Consider the following 23,775-nt stretch of genomic DNA (forward strand, 5'->3'; position numbering starts at 1 on the left):
TCCCTGCCAGGAGGGCAGGGCATAACGATGGTGCAGCCCGAGTGCTTCCCCTCCTGGGGACGGCTGTCAGGTGGGGGAGAGAGGCCATCACGTCGTACGTTCCACATGGCATTCTGGCTGCCAGACTGTGTGCCGAGTGAACATGCTCCACAGAGCCCATGGTGGTGACGTGTGACTTGCAGAAAAGTCAGGTGAAGGATGGGAGGAAAGGCCAGTGGAGAGAGTGTGATGGAACATTGAGCTTGAAGTTGAGAGCAGGGCAGTCCTGGAGAGTTGACAAAGGATCTCTTAATCACGTAAGGGATTTGAACTCTGTCCCAAGGAGCAGGCTTTGGAGGGCGTCAAGGACGGAAGGGCAGCTTAAGGTTCTGGTTCGAAGCCCTAAGTTCAGCCGCAGCCTGGACGGTGGGCTGGAGGGGATGGGAGTCGGAGATGGGTGGGGATGGGCAGTGATGGTGCCAGGGGGCCTCTGGAGAGCTGGAGCAGAGATGCCCTAGCCAGGGTGGGGCAGGGACAGCAGGGTCGAGAACAGGATGAGCTCAGAAGATTCCCCCAGCTCTTTTTGTTTGTAATTTTTTTAATTTTATTTTTTTGGCTGCATGTGGGCTTTCCCTAGTCGCAGGGAGCAGGGGCTGGTCTCTGGTTGCGGAGCACGGCTTCCCCTTGCCATGTCCTGATGCAGAGCAGAGGCTCTATGTGCCTGGGCTTCAGTAGTTGTGGGCACGGGTTTAGTTGCCCCATGGCACGTGGGATCTTCCTGGGCCAGGGATCAAACCCGAGTTCCCTGTGTTGGCAGATGGATTCTTAACCACTGAGCCATCAGGGACGTACCGCACCCCCCCCGACCCCACCCACTGACCCCAACTCTTTATCGTGACGTGTTTCACCCTGCAGGGAAGTTGGAAGAACTGCTGGCGAGCACGGCCTCCGCTTGGACTCAACCAGCATGGCCATGTTCCCCGCTTTGCCTTCCTCCAGTAGACACAGAGCGAGACGGGTCGATTTCTTGTCTCTGAACCACTTGGCGGTGCGTCACGATTCCTTCAGCTGAATCTCCTGGCTCCGGGTCATCTTCCCCCGAACCACAAGACCAGTATCCCACTGCAGAGTCAACCGCTCGGCATCTGCTGTCCAGGCTGAGTTCCGATTTCCCCAGTTATTCCAGGAATGTCTTTCTGAGTTGGGTTTTATTTGTTTTGAGATCTAGGGACCTGTCGGAAAGTTTTCGGGATTGCATCTGGTTGCATCTCTTTGGCTTTTAAGGAAGCTTCTGGAGGTGGAATGTGCAGGGCTGGGTGAGTCACTAGATGTCAACGTCGGGGTGGAGGGCGGGAGGAGTCAGGGGCTCTGGCTTGGGCAGCCCACATGAGATTCCCGGGATGAGGAGTTCTGGAATGGGGACAGATGTCCACAGAGGAGCGTGTGACAGGCAGGGGGATGTGCCGGGTGACCTTCCGGGTCGCAGTGGGATACGGATTGGAGGCTGGCATAATAAGTGACCACAAACTGCGAGCCTTGAAGCAACCGAGCTTTATTCTCTCGTGGTTCAGGAGACCAGCAATCTGAAGTCAAGGTGTCAGCACGGCTGAGCTCCCCCGCGGACTCAGGGAAGGATCCTTCTTACATCTTCCGGCCTTTGGTGCTTTCCAGTGATCCTGGGTGTCCCTTGCCTTACAGCTGCACCCCCCGGTCTCTGCCCCCTTCTGGCACTTGACCGTCTCCTCTGGGTGTTTTCACATGGTTCTCTTATAACAGCACCAGTCCCTGGACTTGGGGTCCACCCTATTCCAATGTGGCCCCATCTTAACTAATTACATCTGCAGAGACCCTGTTTCCAAATGAGCTCACATTCTGAGGTTCCGAGTGGACCTGAATCTTAGGGGAGACACGATTCAATCCATTCCAGGGACTGCCTAGTCAGGAGAGGGTGAGATGCCCCTGGGGATACGGATGGAGGGGCAGGCCCTGGGTGAAGCCCCCTGCTATCCCGATGGCTAAGGGGCTCTCCATAGGGTGAGGAGGGGAGGGAGAATGGATATGGGGTCAGCAGGGCTGAGCGCTCCGGGTACCAAGTGAGACCCTCACCGAGCTGGGGGCTCTGGGTTCCGGAAAGAGAGCAGTTTGAGGGGAAAACCTAGACGGCCCGGGATTTTGTTTTTAACTTTCAATACTGGCCTTGGAGCCTTCTTTGAGGCCAGCGGGGGAAGTGCCTCTGTTTATGCATTGCTCTCTTGCCTGGAAAACCCCATGGATGGAGAAGTCTGGTAGGCTACAATCCACAGGGTCACAAAGAGTCGGACACCAATGGGCGACTTCACTTTCTTTTCTTTTTTCTTTCTCTGATGCTGTCAGTTCTCCACGTAGGACAGGAAGCCCCTCTGTGTGAGGGACCCTCACCCGCAGTTTGTTCACTGTGACGCGCCCAGCCCCCGGGACCCTACTGTCCGAGGTCCTCAGTGCCGGAGAAGGGGCTCCCGGCTGCTGTTCGCCCCAGTGATCATCGCCTTCCTGCTCCATCCCCAGGACGGGGGCACACACGGAGCCCCCAGGAAGGAGACCTGCCCTGCCCCTGCCCCTGGCCCCTGATTGAGGGAGGAAGGAGGAAGACTGCTTAGTAACAACCACAGTCACATGGGGGCGGGGAGATTGCAGTCAAGGGACCCCTGCGGGCAGGAGGCAGCCAGCGATGCCACGTGGGGGGCACTGCCCCTCGTCCACCGCTTTCCTTTGGGGAGTGTGGTCTCTGCTTCTGCTCAGCAAGCCCCCAGGCCCCCGAGAGCTCCCTTTGACTCAGCCATAGCAGAGTCTGAAGGTCCCAGGCTGGGCCTCCAGGGCGTCCAGCCTCCGCTGTCTGTGCTCCTGGCCCTATGGCCTTCTGCGCGTCGTCCCCAAGCACGCCCCGCCCCCCACCTTGCCCAGAAGCGCAGGAGACCTGATTTCCATCGATGACGTCAGACCCCTTCCCCTGAGCCGGCCCCTGACTCCTGCGGGGAGGGGCGGATTCTGGAAAACCCTCGTAGGATTGCCCGCCACCTCTTAGACCGCAGATAAGCAAGCACAGAGAGGTAGAGGCCTCTACCCACGGTCACACAGCAAGAGAGGAAGCCAGGATCCAGATCCAGACCCCCGTGCTCTGGCCCAGAGACACGGCACCTCACAGAGCCCGAAGCTTGGGCTGACTGTCGTCACTTGCCACCATTGCGTGGGCTGGAGTGTCACAGGCTGACGGCCGATCTCAAGGGGGACCGTGGAAGCTGGCTTGTCCTGGCCTGTGCACCCACTCCGGGCTCCCTGGCCGTCATCTCAGGTCTGGCCTCACTGGGGCCTGTGCCCTGGGCTCCGTGTGCCTGAGCAAGGACAGGCCGAGGGCCAGGGCACTGGGGGGTCTGAAGGCCAGGCGCTTCCAGACCTCCGTGTGGCCGCCAGGGTCCTTATATTTGCCCAGCAGCTGTCCTTTGGGCCCCATGCCCTAGCCCTGCCCCTGCCCGTCAGCCTGCCCTTTCTTCTCCACTTCCGGCCTCAGGTGGGCTTAGCTCAGCCCAGAGTCCGGAGGAGCCACCCCCCAGTTCAGCCTGGCTGGCCGCCCGCAGCAGTGAGGTTTGCTGGTCTAGTTGGGTTATTTTCTTGTTTTTATTAGGGGTCCTCATCCTTGTTCTCATGAGATACTGCAGCCTGTCATCTCCAGGCAGGTTGCTGCTTGGCCAGTGGGCGGGAGCCCGAGGCTCTGTTCCCACACCCCCCTGAGCCCCGGGGCACAGCTGTGAGGGGAGGAGCCTACAGGCATGAGGAGGGGCAGGGCCCACTCCTCCCAGCAGCCTGGCTTGGGGGTCTCCTCACTGTCAGGGGTGGGGGCGGCGGGGGCAGAGAAGGGTGGGAGGGAGGAAGCTGCTTCTCTGGGAATTCTGGCATAGCTGAGCCTGTCCCTCCTGCCTTTCTTTGAGAAAACATGCTGAAGCATCTTGCAGACACCCAGCCTCAGGGAAGGCCCTGCCCCCAGGCTTTGCTCTGCTGCTCCCTCTGCCTGGACCTTCCTCCCTGACTCTCCACAAATGACTAACTCTCACTCGTCCTTTCTGTCCCGCCTTCTGCGCCTCCTCTTCCAGGAAGACCGCCTTGCTTTCCCCAGGTCAAGGGTGGTGCTTTCCCCTCAGGCTCCCTTCCCCTGCACTCTTTCTGCTCCCACGGAAAGAAGGTTCCTTGAGGGCTGAGGCCATGTCCTGTCCCCACTGTGTCCTCGTCACCTGGCCCCACAGAACGTCACGGGCTTGCAGTCAGTGAGGCAGGAGGTGGCCTGGTGACCCCGCCCCTCCTTCCTCTCTCAGCACCTGGATTCGCAGCCCCACTGCCTGAGGCTCTGGCCTCGCCCTCCCCACTGGGACCAGGGCCAGGAGCTGCACCTAGACACGAGGGCCGAGAGGGCTGCTTGGCGGGTGACCTCCTGGAAGACGTGACTCCACGGCGTGAGAACTCAGCGATGGGGAGACGTCAGCCATGAGAGAGGCGAGGCCAGGGTGTTCTGGGAAAAGGGGAACAGCCAGTGAAAAAGCCCGGAGGTGGGAACCAGCCTGGCAGGTTCGAGGGCCACAGGGGCGGCCAGCGTGAGTGCTGCTGGGCGAGCTGTGGATTCCAGCCCAGGTGTGTCAGAAGCCGGGGAGGAACCAGCCCTGACTCAGCCCACGTTGCAGTGGGCGGGCTTTCTGGAGTCAGGGTGCCCGTTGAGCGGAGGGACGGGCCTCAAAGGGGATTCACGGTGGTCTCCACCCCGGCGGCTGCCCCTGTCCTGCAGATGCTGGCCATCGCTTGAAGATACTGCCAGGAGGCACAGCAAGGAGGAAAGCATCCGTGTGTGTGTGTGTGTGTGTGTGTGTGTGTGTGGTGGGGGTGGGGGTAGGCAGGATCACAGCTTCCGGCCCCCAGAGGCAATATCAATATTGCATGGTGAGAAATCGGTCAAGGGCGAGAGAAAACCTGTTTTTCTGCCACCCACAGGCATAGATCCCTGGGTGTAAAGAGCACTCCAGCCTTCGGGCAAAGGCAGAGTGTCTTCTGTCTTAAGATATTTACACAGACGTCAAAGTTATATTGTCAACGGGTGTTAAATCGTTTGATGGAAAGGACCCCTCTTTTCCTCTCTTGTTGGCAGTAACCTGCACTGTCTCGGGACTGGCCCTGGGGGTCTGATGAGGCGTGCCCACTTGGACCAGGCGCTTGACTCTCCCCAGCATCGCTTATCCCCGTGTGAGCAGCCTGAGCCTCAGGCAGGAGTGTACAGAAAACAAGCTCAACACTGGATTCCACATCCTGGGCCCTCTGAAAAAGACGTCCATCCTGAAATAGTTCATTTATACAAGAGAACAGAGCTGAAACTCTTAATACAGTAACACAGACGCGCAGGTCCCGCTGCCCACCGGAGGACTAAAACGCGCCAGGACGGATCACACCTCCCAGTGCCCCCTGCCCCCAGCTCCGCTCCACGCTGCCCACCGGGAACCAGGGCCTCACCGTTCTCTCCATCTCCCTGTGTGTCTCCTGCTCTGCGGTCTTACGGCCACATGGATGTTAAGAGGGAGTGTTTATTATATTGATGCTAGTCTCCTGGAACAAACTGGACAGCGTCTTCCTTGAAATAATTCTATTTGTTGATATTTTTCACTGCGCTGGGTTTTCGTCGCTGCAAGGGCTTTCTCTAGTTGCAGCAAGCGGGGACTACTCTCTAGCTGTGGCACACAGGCTTGTTTGCTCCGCAGCACGTGGGATCTTCCCGGACCAGGGCTGGAACTGTCCAGGCCCTGCGCTGGCAGGTGGATCCTTGACCACTGAGCCACCAAGAACACCCCCCACCCCCACCGCCCCACCAAACTGGACAGCCTGAGACAACAGAAACGTATTCTCTCCTATTCTGGGGGCCCTCGACTTTTTGACGAAGTGCTTCCATCACCAGAAATCCGAAACGAAGGTGTGAGCAGGGTTGGTTCCTTTGCGAGGCTCCGAGAAAGAGTCCCTTCCGTGATGTTCCCTCAGCTTCCTGTGGTGGCCAAAACTCCTTGGCATTCCTGGTCTTCCCCGGTGGCTCAGATGGTAAAGAATCCACCTGCCGGTGCAGGAGTCACAGGAGATCCCTGGGTGGGGAAGATCCCCTGAAAGAGGAAATGGCAACCCATTGCAGTGTTCTTACCTGGGGAATCCCGTGGATAGAGGAGCCTGGCGGGCTACAGTCCATGGGGTCGTAAAGAGTCAGACTCAGCTGAGTGACGCACGCAGGCACGCACATTCCTGGGCCATGGCCACATCCCTCTGCCCTCTGCCTCCATCCTCACACACCTTCCCCCTGTGGGTCTGTGTCCTCTCCTCCTTTTGTGAGGACACATTCACTCTATGTGGGGCCCACCCTAAATCCCGGATGGTCTCATCGTGACATCCATAACTGGATTACATCTGCAAAGTCAGATTTTCACGGGGACCAGGGGTGGGACATGGATATTTCTACCCTCCACCGCGTGGAGGGAGGTACTCAAAATGTACTTGGGGATGGGGGGCTGATCCAGAGGTCCAGGGCGCCCGGTCGAGTGGGGCTGTGCCTGGCACGCCCTCTCCTTCGGGGTGAGACCACGTCCTACACCTTGGGTCCCCCACTGCCCAGTGGAGTGCAGGAGATGAGGTCTGGTCGGGGATGCTGGTGGCTGACTCAGGTGCCTGAGCAGGTCTGTTCAGACAGGCCTAGTGTGGAGTTGGGGGGCAGCCAGGTCTCCCCACCTCCGTGTGGTTACCACAACGCCGAGCTCTCGCCCACCATCCTTCCCCATCAGACCACCGCGGGGCAGCGCTGCCGCTGCTCTCAGCTCTCCCTGCTCCCCGTCCTTTCCCGTGGGGCATGTCTCACCATGTGATTGAAGAAATGACAGGTAATCCCTTCCTTAAGTCTTATCTCCTCCCCAGGATCCTGCCTGTCCTCTTCCTCCCTTCCTTGCTCACCGGCCCTCGAGAGATCCCTGAACGCTGAATGAATGAGGTCGGAAGTGGGCGACCCAGGTCCTTCCAGCCCCATCTGAGGAGCCTGCAGCGTGTGCTTGGCCTGTCCAGCGGGAAGGAACTTCTCCCCCCGGCTCCCAGGGGCCTTTCCACAGGCAGTGGTCAGCCCACAGGTGAGACTGCTCACCCACTTCATGCTGGAGATGGAGGCAGAGCGACAGGCAGGCGGACAGAGCACCACCAGGCCCTGCCTGCTGGCCCAGAGCACCCCAGGCCTTCCCTACATCTCCCCCTCAGTCCTCCACACACACAGGACCCGTCGCAACTTCCACGCTGTGAAGCCGGGTAAAGAGAAACCCTGCGTCCCCATCCTGCCCAGTGTGGAAGCCCAGACCAGCCAGTGCCCTGAATTATGAGGCCAGGCCTGGGGCTGGGCGGTTCCTAGAAGCCCAGCTTTGGGAATCAGCTCTTGGAAATCCCTTGGGGCGGCACCTCCAGGCACAGCGTGGGCGGTTCTGTGCTCCAGGCGCCCTGCTCCTCCATGCTACCTGGAACCTTCATGCATTCACAGGCTTTGCTATGGCCTTGGGTCAGGGGAGGCGTTACTCAGGGCTAAATATTTCGATCCAGATTAAAAAAAAAAAAAAAATCCCCGCCCCCAGTGCCCAGGAAATGGGCCTCATTTCCCTTTCTTCATTCCGAACCACAGCCAGTGGGTTCCGAGAACTCTAGGTGTCAGGGGACATGGTGGTGTTCCCTGTCGGCCCCTGCCAAGTCGTGGGCCACCCCTGCCATCACCATCTCATCATCCCAGCCAGAGGGCTGACTGGGCAGCGGGCAGCGGTGGAGTCAGGCAGGGCTGGGTGAGGAGGGCAGGAGGGGGCCAGGGCCTGGTGGGTTTTGAGCAGGCGGTCCAGGCTCCATTCACGGGAAGCAAGTCTGCCTCGTACGTGGGAGATGCTTTTCTTTTCACATTGGATCTGACTCATCTTATTCCTGTGACCTAAACTTGCATGCCCTCCAGAGAAGTGGCCTGTAGTAAGCATCAGATGTGAAGATCATTGTGGCACAAAAAAATCACAGGTGCCTCCCCTGGTCTTGTCCAGTCATTTGAGACCCCATGGACTGTAACCCACCAGGCGCCTCCGTCCATGGAATTCTCCAGGCAAGAATACTGGAGTTGCCATTCCCTTCCCCAGGGGATCTTCCCTAATCTTCCCTACTCAGGGATCCCCTACTCACGTCCCCCACATTGCAGGCAGATTCTTCACCATCTCAGCCACCAGGGAAGCCTAAACACAGTATAAACACACACAATTAGACAAAGCTAAGAGCCACGATACACACAGCTGCCTCCGGCCACAAAGGCAAGTGGTCACTGACACCTCACATCTCCACCAATGAGGCATAAAGAAATGACTCGAAAAGGCAGAGGAACCGGAGATCAAACTGCCAACATCCGCTGGATCACCGAAAAAGCAAGAGAGTTCCAGAAAAACATCTATTTCTGCTTCATTGACTATGCCAAAGCCTTTGACTGTGTGGATCACAATAAACTGCAGACAATTCTGAAAGAGATGGGAATACCAGACCACCTAACCTGCCTCTTGAGAAATCTGTATGCAGGTCAGGAAGCAACAGTTAGAACTGGACATGGAACAATAGACTGGTTCCAAATAGGAAAAGGAGTACGTCAAGGCTGTATATTGTCACCCTGCTTATTTAACTTATATGCAGAGTACATCATGAGAAACGCTGGGCTGGAAGAAGCACGAGCTGGAATCAAGATTGCCGGGAGAAATATCAATAACCACAGATATGCAGATGACACCACCCTTATGGCAGAAAGTGAAGAGGAGCTAAAAAGCCTCTTGATGAAAGTGAAAGAGGAGACTGAAAAAGTTGACTTAAAGCTCAACATTCAGAAAACGAAGATCATGGCATCCGGTCCCATCATTTCATGGGAAATAGATGGGAAAACAATGGAAACGGTGTCAAGCTTTATTTTTGGGGGCTCCAAAATCACTGCAGATGGTGACTGCAGCCATGAAATTAAAAGACGCTTACTCCTTGGAAGAAAAGTTATGACCAATCTAGATAGTATATTCAAAAGCAGAGACATTACTTTGCCGACTAAGGTCCGTCTAGTCAAGGCTATGGTTTTTCCTGTGGTCATGTATGGATGTGAGTTTCCTGTGGTCATGTATGGATGTGAGAGCTGGACTGTGAAGAAGGCTGAGCGCCGAAGAATTGATGCGTTTGAACTGTGGTGTTGGAGAAGACTCTTGAGAGTCCCTTGGACTGCAAGGAGATCCAACCACTCCATGCTGAAGGAGATCAACCCTGGGATTTCTTTGGAAGGAATGATGCTAAAGCTGAAGCTCCAGTACTTTGGACACCTCATGCGAAGAGTTGACTCATTGGAAAAAATTCTGATGCTGGGAGAGATTGGGGGCAGGAGGACAAGGGGATGACCCAGGATGAAATGGCTGGATGACATCACGGACTCGATGGACGTGAGTCTGAGTGAACTCCAGGAGTTGGTCATGGACAGGGAGGCTGGTGTGCTGCGATTCATGGGGTCGCAAAGAGTCGAACACGACTGAGCGACTGAACTGAACTGACTGATTCTTCAGGTGTGGTAGTAAGGATATAATTAAAAAGTGAATATAATTTAAAAATGAGAGTCTTGGGTATTTCCAGATTCTGGGTTTTATTTTCTTTTTGTGGCTGTGTGGCTCGGGGGATTTTATTTCCTTCACCAGAGACCAAATGAAGGCCCTCAGCCGTGAACGCTGACAGTCCTAACCTCAGGACCGCCAGGGAACTTCCTCCATATATATATGTCTTTAAATTTTATTGTCTTTATTTGGAGAGGGAGGGGAGAGAAAAACATTACATAATATTTGTTGTCGTTTCTCATTCAGTCAGTCGCTTGGTCCTGTCCGACTCTTTGTGACCCCATGGATTGCAGCACATCAGGCTTCCCTGTCCTTCGCCATCTCCCACAGTCTGCTCAAACTCGTGTCCGTTGAGTCAGTGATGCCATCCAACCGTCTCACCCTCTGTCCCCTTCTCCTCCTGCCCCCAGTCCCTCCCAGCATCAGGGGCTTTTCAATGAGTCGGTTTGTCGCATCAGGTACCCAAAGTACTGGAGCTTCAGCATCAGTCCTTCCAGTGAATATCCAGGGTTGATTTTCTTTAGGATGGACTGGTTTGATCTTCTTGCAGTCCAAGGGACTCGCAAGAGTCTGCTCCAACACCGCAGTTCAAAAGCATCTATTCTTCAGCGCTCAGCCTTCTTTATGTTCCAACTCTCACATCCGTACAGGACTACTGGGGAAACCATAGCTTTCACTCAGTGGACCTTTCTCGGCAAAGTAACGTCTCTGTTTTTTAATATGCTGTCTATGTTTGTCATAGCTTTTCTTCCAAGGAGCAAGCATCTTTTAATTTCATGGCTGCAGTCACCATCTGCAGTGGTTTTGGAGTTCAAGAAAATAAAGTCTGTCACTGTTTCCATTGTTTTCCCATCTATTTGCCAAGAAATGATGGGACTAGAAGCCATGATGGATGCCATGTCTTAGTTTTTTGAATGTTGAGTTTTAAGCCAGGTTTTTCATTCTCCTATTTCACCTAATCAAGAGGCTCTTTAGTCCCTTTCGCTTTTGCCATAAGGGTCATATCATCTGAATATCTAAGGTTATTAATATTTCTCCCAGCAATATTAATTCCAGCTTGTAATTCATCCAGTCCAGCATTTCACATGATGTACTCTGCATATAAGTTAAATAAGCAGGCTGACAATATACAGCCTTGACGTACTCCTTTCCCGATTTGGAGCCAGCCTGTTGTTCCAGGTCCGGTTCTGACTGTCGCTTCTTGAACTGCACAGAAGTGTCTCAGGAGGCAGGTCAGGTGGTCTGGTATATTCCCATCTTTTGAACAAATTTCCACAGTTTGTTGTCATCCACCCAGCATAGTTTTAGCATAATCAGTGAAGCAGAAGTAGATGCTTTTTCTGGAATTCCCTTGCTTTTTCGATGATCCAGTGGATGTTGGCAATTTGATCCCTGGTTCTTCTGCCTTTTCTAAATCCAGCTTGAACATCTGGAAGTTCTCGGTTCACGTACTGTTGAAGCCTAACTGGAAGGATACATAACATTATTAGTTGCTAAATTCAGATTCATTTTTAAAACAAGATTGTCAATGGGGTAAAAGGTATGTTGTGATCCTTGAGTCGGCCCTGGCCATTCCAGCTTAGACTAGTCAACGGTCAGAGCTTGTAAATGGAAATGAGATAAGCAGGAAGCTAACCTGCAGGTGTGGAGATGACCAGTGGGTCTACATCACAGACGGCCAAGGACACAACTAAGGCCAGTTGTCACGGGCAGAACTGTGTCCCTCACCAAATCAGGGGTCGGAGTCCTGACCCCCTGCACCCCAGATGTGACTGAATCTGGAGATGGGGACTGTCAAGAGTTGATTAAGGTAAAATGTGGTCACCGGGGTGGGTCCTAATCCCACACGACTGGTGTCCTTATAAGAATAGAAGGTTAGGGCACGACGTACACACAGAGGGACGGCCCTGTGTGGACACGCGGAGGAGACGGCCGTCTACACACCAAGGAGAGAGGCCTCGGGAGTGACCAGCCCTGCTCACACAAGCTCAGGTTCCAGCCTCCGGGACTGGAGGCAGTGAATGTCTGCTGTTGAAGCCTTCTGAGGCTGTGGAATGTTGTTACAGCAGCCCTAGTGAACCAATATACACCCAATCTCAAGCAAAACGTTTTTCAGCTTCCCCCCCTTTTCTTTGCATGAAATGCCAAGCCTTTGGTCCCTAATTAACTTGGTGAAGATGGACACCAGACACTCCAAGGCAAAGATCCAAAATGCACATAAGAGCTCTTAGCTTGACACGTGGATGCATCAGTTGGTCGACGCTGATTGCACGTCTGTCCACCTCTTTCTTGCTTCTCCCCCATGGAAGCTTATTGACCTTCCCATATAATGTTAGGGGTCGGGGGAGCAGAAGGGCAGAGAGGAGCTCTTGACCACAGGGCAACCTCAATGCTGCATCTCCGTGTAGGGAATCCAACCGATGGGAGCTATTCTCAAGAGCCATTCCTGGCCACAGCAGTTTTTCACTTACTCATCTGTTTCTCTGCCTGGACACTCAGCTTGCCGACCTGATTTATTGATGTATTTACAGCGCCTGGCCCGGTGCCTGGCGTAAAGTGGCTCTATGTGATCACGTCTATTGAATAAATGAATGGAGTGGGTAAAAACGGCAACGTCTCACCGTTGTCATCATCCGCCAAAGTTAGAGTGATTTTTAAGGAGGTGTCAGGGAGAAAGAAAAAGCTTTCCCAACTGTGATGAGATCATTCACTCATTCAAGGGAAGAGCTCAGACAACACACCCGTTTCTCGGTCTGCCTCCTGGGGCCGTGGGGGCGGGTGCCAGTTGGCACAGCCTCTCGGCGTTATCTGTGTTCCTAAATCAGCACTCATGGAGTCCAAATTCCCGACAGATACTCATCTTTGAGACTTGGGAACGAGGTATCAGAATTCCCCAAGCCCTAATTACCCTGTGTTTCTCCACACACTGTAGTTATTTGATTTCAATAATGATGGACTTTAATAAGCAGGTTAAGCAGTTTTCTGTAAAAAAATAAAATCATATACTTGTAGCTTTTGATTATCATAAACTAATAGATTTTGATGATATTGCATATTTTAATAGTGTGTGGAAACGATCTCTATCTGATGTAGACACTGGGTAACAGAAAACATGAAAAGAAGGGGCTATTAGCAAATGACAAATGCCAATTAAAAATCGTTTTAACGTGGATAGACCTAGAGATTGTCATGCTAAGTGAAGTTAAGTCAGGGCAAGACAGATACCATATGATACCACTTATACGTGGAATCCAAGAAAACATGATACAGAGGAACTTATTTACAAAACAGGAAGAGACTCACAGACCAAAAGAATAGATTTATGGTTACCAAAGGGGAAAGATGAGATGGATAAATTAGGAGTTTGAGATCAACGTATACACACTACTATATGTAAAATAGATAAACAAGGACCTACGTATACCACAGGCAACTATACTCGGTATCTTATAATAACCTATAATGGAAAAGTGTAACACTTGGTTGTATACCAGAAACTAATACTACTTTGTAAATCAACCATTCTTCTATTTAAAAAATGAGTTATCAAAAAATTTAAAGATAATTCCACAAATATATGATACTTAAAAGATTAATTGCTCTGTCTGACAGTCTTGAGCCTTTGTTTCATGACAAATATTCCAGTCATAATAAAACTTCTTTCACTTGATGTTAGTCAGATAGTAAGGAGTCCAAAGCGTTATTCAGGTTGAGCAAGAGAAGAGTACCAGTTGCTTTTTTAATTATGATAAGATTTATAGAACATAAAAGTTACCAGCTTAACCCTTTCTATGTGTATAACTCAGTGGCATAAATTATATTCACATTGTTGTACAACCATCCCCACTACCCATCTTCAGAACATTTTCATCTTCCTGGACTGTAAACCTGTCCCCATTAAACACTCGTTCCCCATTCCCATAGCCCTGTTCTGGGTCCCCACCATTCTACTTTGTGTCTTTATGGATTTAACTCATCTAAAAGACGCTTGCTCCTTGGAAGAAAAGCTATGACCAACCTAGACAGCATATTAAAAAGCAGAGACATTACTTTGCCAGCAAAGGTCCGTCTAGTCAAAGCGATGGTTTTCCCAGTAGTCATGTATGGATGTGAGAGTTGGACCATAAAGGAGTCTGAATGCTAAAGAATTGATGCTTTTGAACTGTGGTGTTGGAGAAGACTCTTGAGAGTCCCGTGGACTACAAGGAGATCAAACCAGTCCATCCTAAAGAAAATTAACCCTGGATATTCATTGGAAGGACTGATGCTAAAGCTAAAGCTCCAATACTTTGGCCACCTGATGCAAAGAACTGACTCCTTGGAAAAGCCCCTGATGCTGGGAAAGATTGAAGGCAGGAGGAGAAGGGGACGACAGAGGATGAGATGGTTGGATGGCATCACTGACTCAATGGACATGAGATGAGCAATCTCCGGGAGCTGGTGATGGACAGGGAAGCCTGGCGTGCTGCAGTCCATGGGGTTGAAAGGAGTCAGACACAACTGAGTGACTGAACTGATTGACTGAGGAACCTCCTGTGTGTGGAATTTTTCCTTTCGTACAGGCATATTTCACTTAGCATCATATCCTCAAAGGTCGTTCACAAGGTCACTTTTCCCCAGCGTTTTCTCTCTTGTAGTTGCTTTCTAATCTCATAGTGTTGTGGTCAGAAAAGATGCGTGATATGATTTCAGTTTTCTTAAATTCGCCAAGGCTTGCTTTGTGGCCTCCACTGTGATCTGTCCTGGAGAGTATCCCATGTGTACTTGAGAAGAATGTGCATCCTGCTGTTTGGGGATAGAACACTATAGGTATCACTTAAGTCCATCTGGCCTAATATGTCATTTAAGTCATCTGGCCTTATTGATTTTCTGTGTGGATCTTCAGTTCACTGATATAAGTGGGATGTTAAAGTACCCCACTATTATTGTGTTACTGTTGATTTCTCCTTTTATATCTGTTAACATTTGCCTTATATACTTTGGTGCTCTTGTGTTGGGTATATATATATATTTACAATTATTCTATCTTTTTCTTGGATTGATCCCTTGATTATTATGTAGTGTCCTTCTCTGTCTTTTGTAACAGCCTTTATTTTAAAGCCTCTTTTGTCTGATATGAGTATTGCTACTCCAGCATTCTTTTGATTTCAATGGTCAATGGAATACCTGTTTCCATCTCCATGGGGTCACTTTTTTAGTGGCTAAATTGCATCTGCTTCACAAAACCATAGCTTACAGTGAATATTCAGTGAGACGTGGCACAAGGTATTATTGGGTGGGTCTCAAATCACACAACACTGACATCCCTGGGAAAGTTTAACAGCCTCACACAGAGTCACACGTTAAAATCACCAGTTTAAGGACTTGTTCATTCATTCCTTAGAACACCACTCACAGCATGTGTGTGAAGTATCCTGTGTGTATAAACTCAATCATATTTACTTTATTCATGAGAATGACTCACCCTGGCAGAGACAGGGTCCTGGGCAGGCGCTTACAATGTGCCGCAGCCATAAGCCAGACTGGCTCCATGGTGGCTGATTCTGGCCCCTGTGCTTCTGACCTGGTTCCCGAATGTCAACCTTATCCTTCAGCTCCACATGAGAGTGCTTCCTGCCCTTGCTTTTTTTTTTTTTTTCCTGTGAAAAGCAGAGTCCAACTACCATGGAATTTATTTCTGCATTGCAAACCTAAGAAATATGAAAGCACTATGGGAAAAAAACTGCTGTATTAATTTATGGTAGCAATTCTTGAGATAAAATACCGCACTAGAGTAATAGCTTTTATGACTCTGCAGTAAAAGTTAACAGAGCCAACAATGGTTTTTTGTTTAATTCTCTTCCAACTCTACAGACATAATTCTGCCTTCACCTGCATCACACTTTCCTGTGGTTTTCACAGGGGACACACCTCCTTTTCTAAGAATCCCTGCACCTGCCAGAATGCACGGCCAGTGAAAGAAGAAAGAGCCAGTAAACGATTCAGTGGGAGTGGACTGGACTGAAGGAGGCATCAGGCTGGGTGTGCTCAGTGAGGTGACTTTCACCCCCTTCCTGCTTGACCACGGCAGCTGCCTGCTGTGAGAGCACTCTGATTTTCTCATGGCAGGCCTGGCAGTTACCCCAGGCTTTCAGCGTGCCCATAATGATGTTCTCTGTGGCCGTGAAAGGCAGTTCCTGCAGAACGCACCACTCGGTTACACTGGGGTATCCCATCAATCCTTCAGAAGTGTTCTGCAACGTATTTAATACAGTATCTGCAGTGAGAAGGGCTTCCCTCGTAGCTCAGCTGGTAAAGAATCCACCTGCAATGCAAGAAACCCCGGTTCGATTCCTGGGTTGGGATGATCCCCTGGAGAAGGGATAGGAAACCCACTCCAGTGTTCTTGGGCTTCTCTTGTGGCTCAGCTGGTAAAGAATCTGCCTGCAATGCGGGAGACCTGAGTTCGATCCCTGGGTTGGGAAGATCCCCTGGAGAAGAGACTGGCTACTCACTCCAGTACTCTTGCCTGGAGAATCCCAGGGACAGAGGAGCCTGGTGGGCTGTAATCCATGGGGTCACAAAGAGTCGGACGTGACTGAGAAACTTTCACTTTCTGCAGTGAGAAACACCTCAGTCAAACTGATTCGTCAGTTGGCACGGTCATTGGGTGTGCGTTCAAACTACTGCACAGATGCTGTCTGCAGGGGGTCCATGACGAAGGTCATCAGGAGACGGGCCAGGCTGCGGCACTGCTCTGAGCGTGTAGGGTTCTGCTGGTAAGTGTTGCACTTGAGCCAATCGGCTGTTTTTCAAAGGGTTCCTCCAACTCCTTGAGGTTTGCCGGGAGTCGTATGTCGGTACAAATCCTGTGCACCGATGCCCCCAAGCGAGTCAGCACAGAGAGCACCACAACCTTTTCGTGTATAGGTCTGCCCCGTGAAGATGAAAGCCCTCTTGAATCCTGCCTTTTCTGTCACCCTCTTGTCAAGCTGCTCTCCCTTTCGATCATCTCCCTCGGAGAGCTGCAGGGAGCTGGCCTGGTTGCCGGTGGCGCCCTTCACGCCTTGGAAGCACAGCTCATCCCGGACACGCTTCAGGTTCTGGAGACCCATGCCCAGATCCTGAATCCAGAGACAGCAACATTTCCCAACTGTGGTCAGCTGAGCAGGCTGGAAATGTGTGAAACCTAAGGTGGGAAGCTCGGCTCGTTCCTTGGCAAAGTCGGCAAGCTGAGAGATCACCCTGGCAAGCTTTGGCAAAAGCAGGTCAAATGCATTTCTAAGAACAATCAGGTCTGTTTCGTTTCCCACATAGCAGGGGGTGGCGCCAGGATGGATAATGCCAGCGGCTTTGGGGCAGCAGTGGGCAAACGTGTGCACGTGGACCATCAAAGCACGTGGTAACTGCTTCTCCTCCTCAGCTGCCATCTTGAAGTCGGGATTGTCCAGGTTAGATTTCACCTCCTGCATTTGTTCATCTGTGTTAGGCAAACCCAGTGTCTGCTCGGCCTCCGCCAGCCACAACCAGAGCTGCTGCCAGGTCTGAAGTTTGTACCTGTTACTAAACACGAAGCACATCTCCGGGCTGGAAAACAGGAGGCAAGCAGTGAGCGGTAGCTGTCGTGCCTGCAGGCTGCCTCCCGCCCGCCACGGTTGCCCCTCCACCGCCATCCCAAACTCTGCACCCCGCTGGAACTGCCTGCCCTTGCTTTTGACCTGATCGGTGAATTCCTTCCAACCAGTAACCTCTTCATGTCGACTATTTGATTCTCCAAAGAGAATGCTTTTCCCTTTGTCTCCATGGGATTTCTTTGGAAGGAATGATGCTAAAGCTGAAACTCCAGTACTCTGGCCACCTCATGTGAAGAGCTGACTTATTGGAAAAGACTTTGATGCTGGGAGGGATTGGGGGCAGGAGGAGAAGGGGACAACCGAGGATGAGATGGCTGGATGGCATCACTGACTCGATGGAAGTGAGTCTGAGTGAACTCCGGGAGTTGGTGATGGACAGGGAGGCCTGGCGTGCTGTGAATCATGGGGTCGCAAAGAGTTGGACACGACTGAGTGACTGAACTGAACTGAACTGAACTGAACTTGTCTCCATGTATCGACTGGTTTTTCACACTATTTGGCATTGGCTAAAATGTAACTTTCCTGAGAAACTGTGGGAAGGAATTCCTGCCTGGAAACCCAATGGGCAGTATCTCCCCCTGTGGCCTCAAGAAGCTGCCACAGCTTCCGGTCATATGTTCTGAAGGTCAGGGAGCAGACAGGAAGAAGAACCACGAGACTTTCTCCCCACACTGTTCTCCTGACAGAGAGGGAGAAGAAGAGAAGTGAAAGTTGCTCAGTCATGTCCGACTCTTTGTGACCCCATGGACTGTGGCCCGCCAGGCTCCTATGTCTATGGGATTCTCCAGGCAAGAATACTGGAGTGTGTAGCCATTCCCTTCTCCAGGGGATCTTCCCAACCCAGGGATTGAACCCAGGTCTCCTGCATCGCAGGCAGATTATTTACCGTCTGAACCACTCGGGAAGCCTGAGGACAGAGAGGGAACCCCCACAAATGCCTGCACTCTCTCTTATGTGGTGTTGAAGAGATTAGGGTCCAGTCACTAAGAGCCTTTCAGGGGCAAAGGGCAATGAGATGTCAGAAGACTCAGCTGAATTGTGACTCTCTCCAGGGTGGATGGGCATGGCGCGGGTGAAAGGGACCACCTCGGGTGATAATTTGTTTTTGTTGTTGAGTCTCTTAGTTGTTTTCGACTTTTTGCGACCCCATGGACTACAGCACGCCAGGCTTCCCTGTCCTTCACTATCTCCCTCAGTTTGTTCAAACTCGTGTCCATTAAGTTGCTGGTGCCATCTAAACATCTCATCCTCTGTCGTCCCCTTCTCCTACCGCCTTCAATCTTTCCCAGCATCAGGGTCTTTCTCAATAAGTCAGTTCTTCGCATCAGGTGGCCAAAGTATTGGAGCTTCATCTTCAGCATCAGTCCCTCCAGTGAATATTCAGGACTGATTTCCTTTAGGATGGACTGGTTGGATCTCCTTGCACTCCAAGGGACTCTCAAGAGTCTTCTCCAACACCACAGTTCAAAAACATCAATTTTCAGCATTCCACCTCCTTTATGGTCCAGCTCTCACATCCATACATGACTACTAGAAAAACCATAGCGTTGACGAGATGGACCTTTGTTGGCAAAGTGATGCCTCTGCTTTTTAATATGCTGAGGTTTGTCATAGCTTTTCCTCCAGGAAGCAAGCATCTTCTAATTTCATGGCTGCAGTCACCATCTGCAGTGACTTTGGAGCCCAAGAAAAGAAAGTCTGTCACTGTTTCCATTTTCTCCTCATCTATTTGCTGTGAATAATAGCGATTGCCCTATCCAACTTGCATAACCCTCAAAGCCACCCTATGAGGTGGTTCTATCATCTTCACTTTAGGGATGAGGAAATCGAGGCCCAAGCAGTTTGTCTAAGAATGCGCAGCCATGGCACAAAAAAGCAGAGCCAAGACTTGAACTAGTCCACCAGGCTCCAGAGCCTACATTTGTAACTACTGTGCAAAAGTGCCTTTCAAAGAGCGGCCTGATGACTGGCCTGGACAGGGAGCCAGTGGGACCGCCAGGACAGCCACCTCTCATCTCCATCCACGAGTCTCACAATGTCCCACTGTAATTATTCCTGTCTGCAGATGAAGACTGAGGCTTAGCATGGGTATGGACCTCACCCAAGGTTAAGGTAGAGGTCAGTGCTGGGGTCCCAGCTGAGCCCTCGGAGAGTCTGTACTACCTGCCTGTACCGTTCTTCCTCCAATTGCTGGGTGTTTTTATTGGATTGGCTCTATCTGAAGCACATAATGAAGTTGTCAAGAGAAGCAAGTTGCAAGGAGTTTATGACTTGCTTTTAATATATAATTACACAGATGCAAGAAACAGAAGTCTTCATGCTTGTGTGGGAGCCCTGAGACCCTCGAGGAGCTAGTGCCTCCCTGTGAGTGGCACTGCTGGGGCAATGCCAGGGAGAGGCTCACAGACCCTCCATGGGCGCCAGACTTAGTGCCTCGGTGGCCCTGCACTGGTCTAGGGATTTTGTCCCCAGTTTTGGGGGCCTGGGGACTCTTTCTGATGTAACATCACAATAACTGGCTTTAGAGTCAGTTTGGGGTTAGCCTCAGCTTCTACTGAATCATGAACTGCGGGCATTGGGCCGGTAATCTGGTACCTCCACATCCCAGCGTTCATCTCCGTGAAAGGAAGGATACATTGGGGAGGATTCAGTGAGGTTCTATGAGTAAGGGCTTCCCTGTAAATGCTCTGTACAGGGGATTTTCTCCTTCAGGCTCTTGGGGATGAATGTGCACTGACCAAGCTCCCAACAGGCTCAGCCGTGGACCAGAACTGCAGCTAACTGGTTGACTGTGGGAAACAGAGTTGCTGTGGAAACGGCAACACGCAGGCCCATGATCTTCCCTGCCTGGTAGCCACTGGGACCTCAGTTTCCTCCTGTGTGTAGTGGGAAGGCTACAGGAACAGCCATGTGGGAAATGACTTTCAGAGCTAAATACACAAAAACAGTCTTCTTTCTTTTTCTTTCTCCTTGTTTGCCAGCCATCCTCCACCCCTGATTCCAACCCCATTGGCAGGGATACAGGGGAAAGCCACATAGGGTTGGTTCTAATGGTTAAAGTCATGGAGCTAGTGAAGCCCAGGGCCCCTGCCTCCTCTGCAGGGACAGGATCACTGAGACAGCACTGAGACCCACTGATAAAATACTTAGTCCTTGGCGGTCCCTTCAAGAGACCATTCCTTCTCGCAAGCGTAGTGGCTAGATCAGCGGTTAAGCCCCCAGTTCACTCAAGGTTCCAGTCCCAGCTCTTCTCAAATTAGCTGGGTGCTGCTGGGCAAATGCTTTTTGCATCTCTGAGCTTCAGCTCCTTCCTCTTGAATGGAGAGCCACAGCCTCCACCACCTGCCCTCAGCTCGGACCTATGCTCCCCTACCCTTCCAACAGTACTGCCTACTACCATTCAGCGGGGCTTCCCTAGCAGTTCAGATGGTAAAGCATCTGCCTGCAATGCAGGAGCCCCAGGTTCAATCCCTGGGTCAGGAATATCCCTTAGAGAAGGAAATGGCAACCCACTCCAGATTCTTGCCTGCAGAATTCCATGGAGAGAGGAGCCTGGTCAAGCTGGCAGGCACATTTGTGAAAACATAACTCTGGTCACAGTAAAAAAAAAAAAAAAAAATTCTCCACCCCTGTACTCCCAATATTTTATTGACTTTTAATAGAAAAATTGGAGAGAAAACATTTTCCATGTTCTCTGTTCTCCTGACTGAGCCTCAGAACTATTTTTCAGGTAGATACTTCTGGGAAAGAGTTTAGTTGAGTGATATAAATTACTACATTGAAATGTCATCTGAGCTTCCTGAAAGCAATTTTCCATGGTTTGTTCTTGCCTAGGTTTTATTAAAGTAACATTGGTGGGGGGTTTTCCACTAATGATAAAAAAGGATGTACATTCATGATAAAGTATCTGGATAGCACAAAGAAGAAAGTGAAAACTACCCACAGTTCCCCTCAAAGACAACCACTGCCAACAGGCTGATGTTAACTCTTTCTAGGAGTATCTACGTACGGGCATATATAGAGAAACATAAAAGAACTGGATACAGTAACAGTGTTTTCTTATATGGACATATGTTTCCTTTTATAAACTCCAGACTAAAATTGAATTTTAGTTTTCCAAAATACTTCATCTCACTCATTTTACTAAAATTTTATCAGTTTGATTAATATTTAGAATTTTTCAGAGACAAGATAACAAATTTTACATAATACATACTTTATCTAAACACAGTTTTGTTTTTTTAAAAATATGGGCTCGCACTGTATATTCTTGTGTGTAATTTGTTATTTTTTTAAAAGCTTTTTCCCATTTAAAAAATTAGGGCATAAATAACATATTAATGTACAGTTTTGGGGACTTCCCTGGTGGACCACTAAGACCAGATGCAGCCAAACAAATAAATAATAAAGTAAAAATAAAATATCTAGAAAATGTACAGTTGTGTGAGAGTTGATCAGCACGTGTAGTCACGTAATTACCATTACAATCAGGATAAGGAATCTTGCCTGTCATTTGGTGGTCATCTAAAATATACCATCAAGCTTTCTGTCATTTGCAGGGCAATGATTTAACCAGTCTTTTTTTTTTTTGCTGGTCATTGGAGGTTGTTTACAATTTTCCTCTTACTGATTTGGCAATCTGAAGGAATGAAATGAATGAATGAAAGCGAGTGAAATCTGGGATTCTCATTTTCCTGCCGCTCTACCAAATGATCTGGGCTTCTCCCTCTGCTTGGAAAACTGCACATCCTGAGACCCAGCCCAGATGTTTCCCTCTGTGAAGCCCTCATGATGCCAGATGGAGAGCTGGTTCCCCCTCTTCTGTGTTTCCAGGACACTCAGTCTCACACTCTACAGGACCGGCATTGTGATAGTCGGTTTCTCTTCCCTGCTCCAGGCTGTGAGCTGGGCGAACGTTGAAGTTTTGTCAGTCTCCTGTTCCCCACATCTAGGCCATGCCTGGTTCACAGTGCTCTGTAACTGTTCGCAAGATGAGTGAACATTTCACCCTGTGGACAATTTCAGTATTGGGCTGATCTCTTAGGATGTAGGTACCTTCTGAGCATGGCTGCAATATGAATTCAGCTGGTAACTTGGGGAGAGCTGGATCGTTACCTCTGTTCCAGACCTACAGTCAGGGGTGCAAATTCATATTTATATGGAGTCATTGAAATATTTATTGAATGAACAAACACATGAATGAAAGGTGTGGTCCTGGCCCTCTTAGCACCTGTTCTTGGTAAGGTCACAACCGGAACTCAAGGAAACCACCTCGGAAGACTTCACACTTCCCCTCTCCCGCTCCCTCCCCGCCCCCGCATGCAGCCTTTTCTTAAGGGGGTACCCTGGTGGCTTAGACTTAGCCAAGCAGTGGCCAGCATCGCTTGGCAACAATGCCCAGACACTTCAGCTTGTGATCCAGGAGACAGACCTTGAGTGGCGAGCATCTGCGTTAATTTAAAGTACACTTATTAATATCTGTATCTGCAAAGTCTAGCACAGGACTTGGTGCATAGAAGGCATTTTTAAACGTTTGAGCAAGGATGACACATGGATATGAAAAGGATAACAATGTTTGAGAAAGATAAAAACGCCCGTCATTCGCTGAGTACTTCCCGAGTCAGGTTCCTGACTAGGTGGCTCCCTACAAATTCCGTTTCTTAGAGCAGCCCTGGGGTGGGTCTGTATCATTCATTCCCCCATCTTGCAGGCGGGCTCCCCCGTTGCTCAGGCCGACATTGCGGGGAGAAGCGTCTGCTGGAAGTTGAAGCTGGAGGGTCTGGCTCCAAAGTTTGCCTTCTCGGCGCAGCGAGCAGGAGCGTCCACATCACGCTGCCACCTCTGTCTCCCCGGGTCTGCAGGTGAAGCTCGGTAAGGGGCCTTGCGTTGAGACTGCGTCCTTCCGAGTCATGCAAGGATGGGCTCCTGGGCGGCTCCGGAGGCCTGTCCGCAGGCTGCGAGCCGGTGACTTGCAGCGGGGCGGGCTCTACCATCAGGTGTGAATGCAGCGGTGACCTTCGGGAAGCGTCCGGCTCAGAACCTGACGCCAGTGGACGCTCAATGACGACCTTTGGTGAACCCTCGCGGCTGTCAGCGGAGATCTGGAGACAGCCCCAAGCGGAAGATCCTGCCTAGGACGCGGCACAGACCCCGGACCCGGGACCCCAGAGCCTCGGCTCGACAGCGGCCCACCCACTTGGGCGGGGCTCGGGGCGGAGCTCGACAGAGGCCCACCCACCCGGGCGGGGGTTGGGGGCGTGGCTCGGAGTGGGGCTTGGGGCGGGGTCTGGGGCGGGGTTTGGGGCGTGGCTCCCGTCAGACCCAGCCAATCTGAGCCCGAGAGGCCAGCCCGCCCCACTGCGGAGGTGGTGGCACTTGCGCACTCCGCCGCCCCCGCGCGCCTCTCCAGGGCTGGGGGACGGGGCGGGGCGTGCTGGCGGCGCTCGGCGCTGACGCTGCGCCGACGCGCCCGACGTCGGGCACGTTGACGCCGGCGACGCGCCGCCGGGCCC

The 23,775-nt window shown here is 51.3% G+C and overlaps 1 pseudogene; it reads right to left on the minus strand.

The window, feature by feature from the left end:
- Positions 1-15,447: 15,447 nt before the first annotated feature.
- LOC120874110 lies at positions 15,448-17,385 on the minus strand (annotated as a pseudogene).
- Between the last annotated feature and the right edge of the window lie 6,390 nt (positions 17,386-23,775).

The sequence above is a fragment of the Oryx dammah genome, unplaced genomic scaffold (assembly GCF_014754425.2).
Source record: "Oryx dammah isolate SB20612 unplaced genomic scaffold, SCBI_Odam_1.1 HiC_scaffold_15, whole genome shotgun sequence".
Lineage (NCBI taxonomy): Eukaryota > Metazoa > Chordata > Mammalia > Artiodactyla > Bovidae > Oryx > Oryx dammah.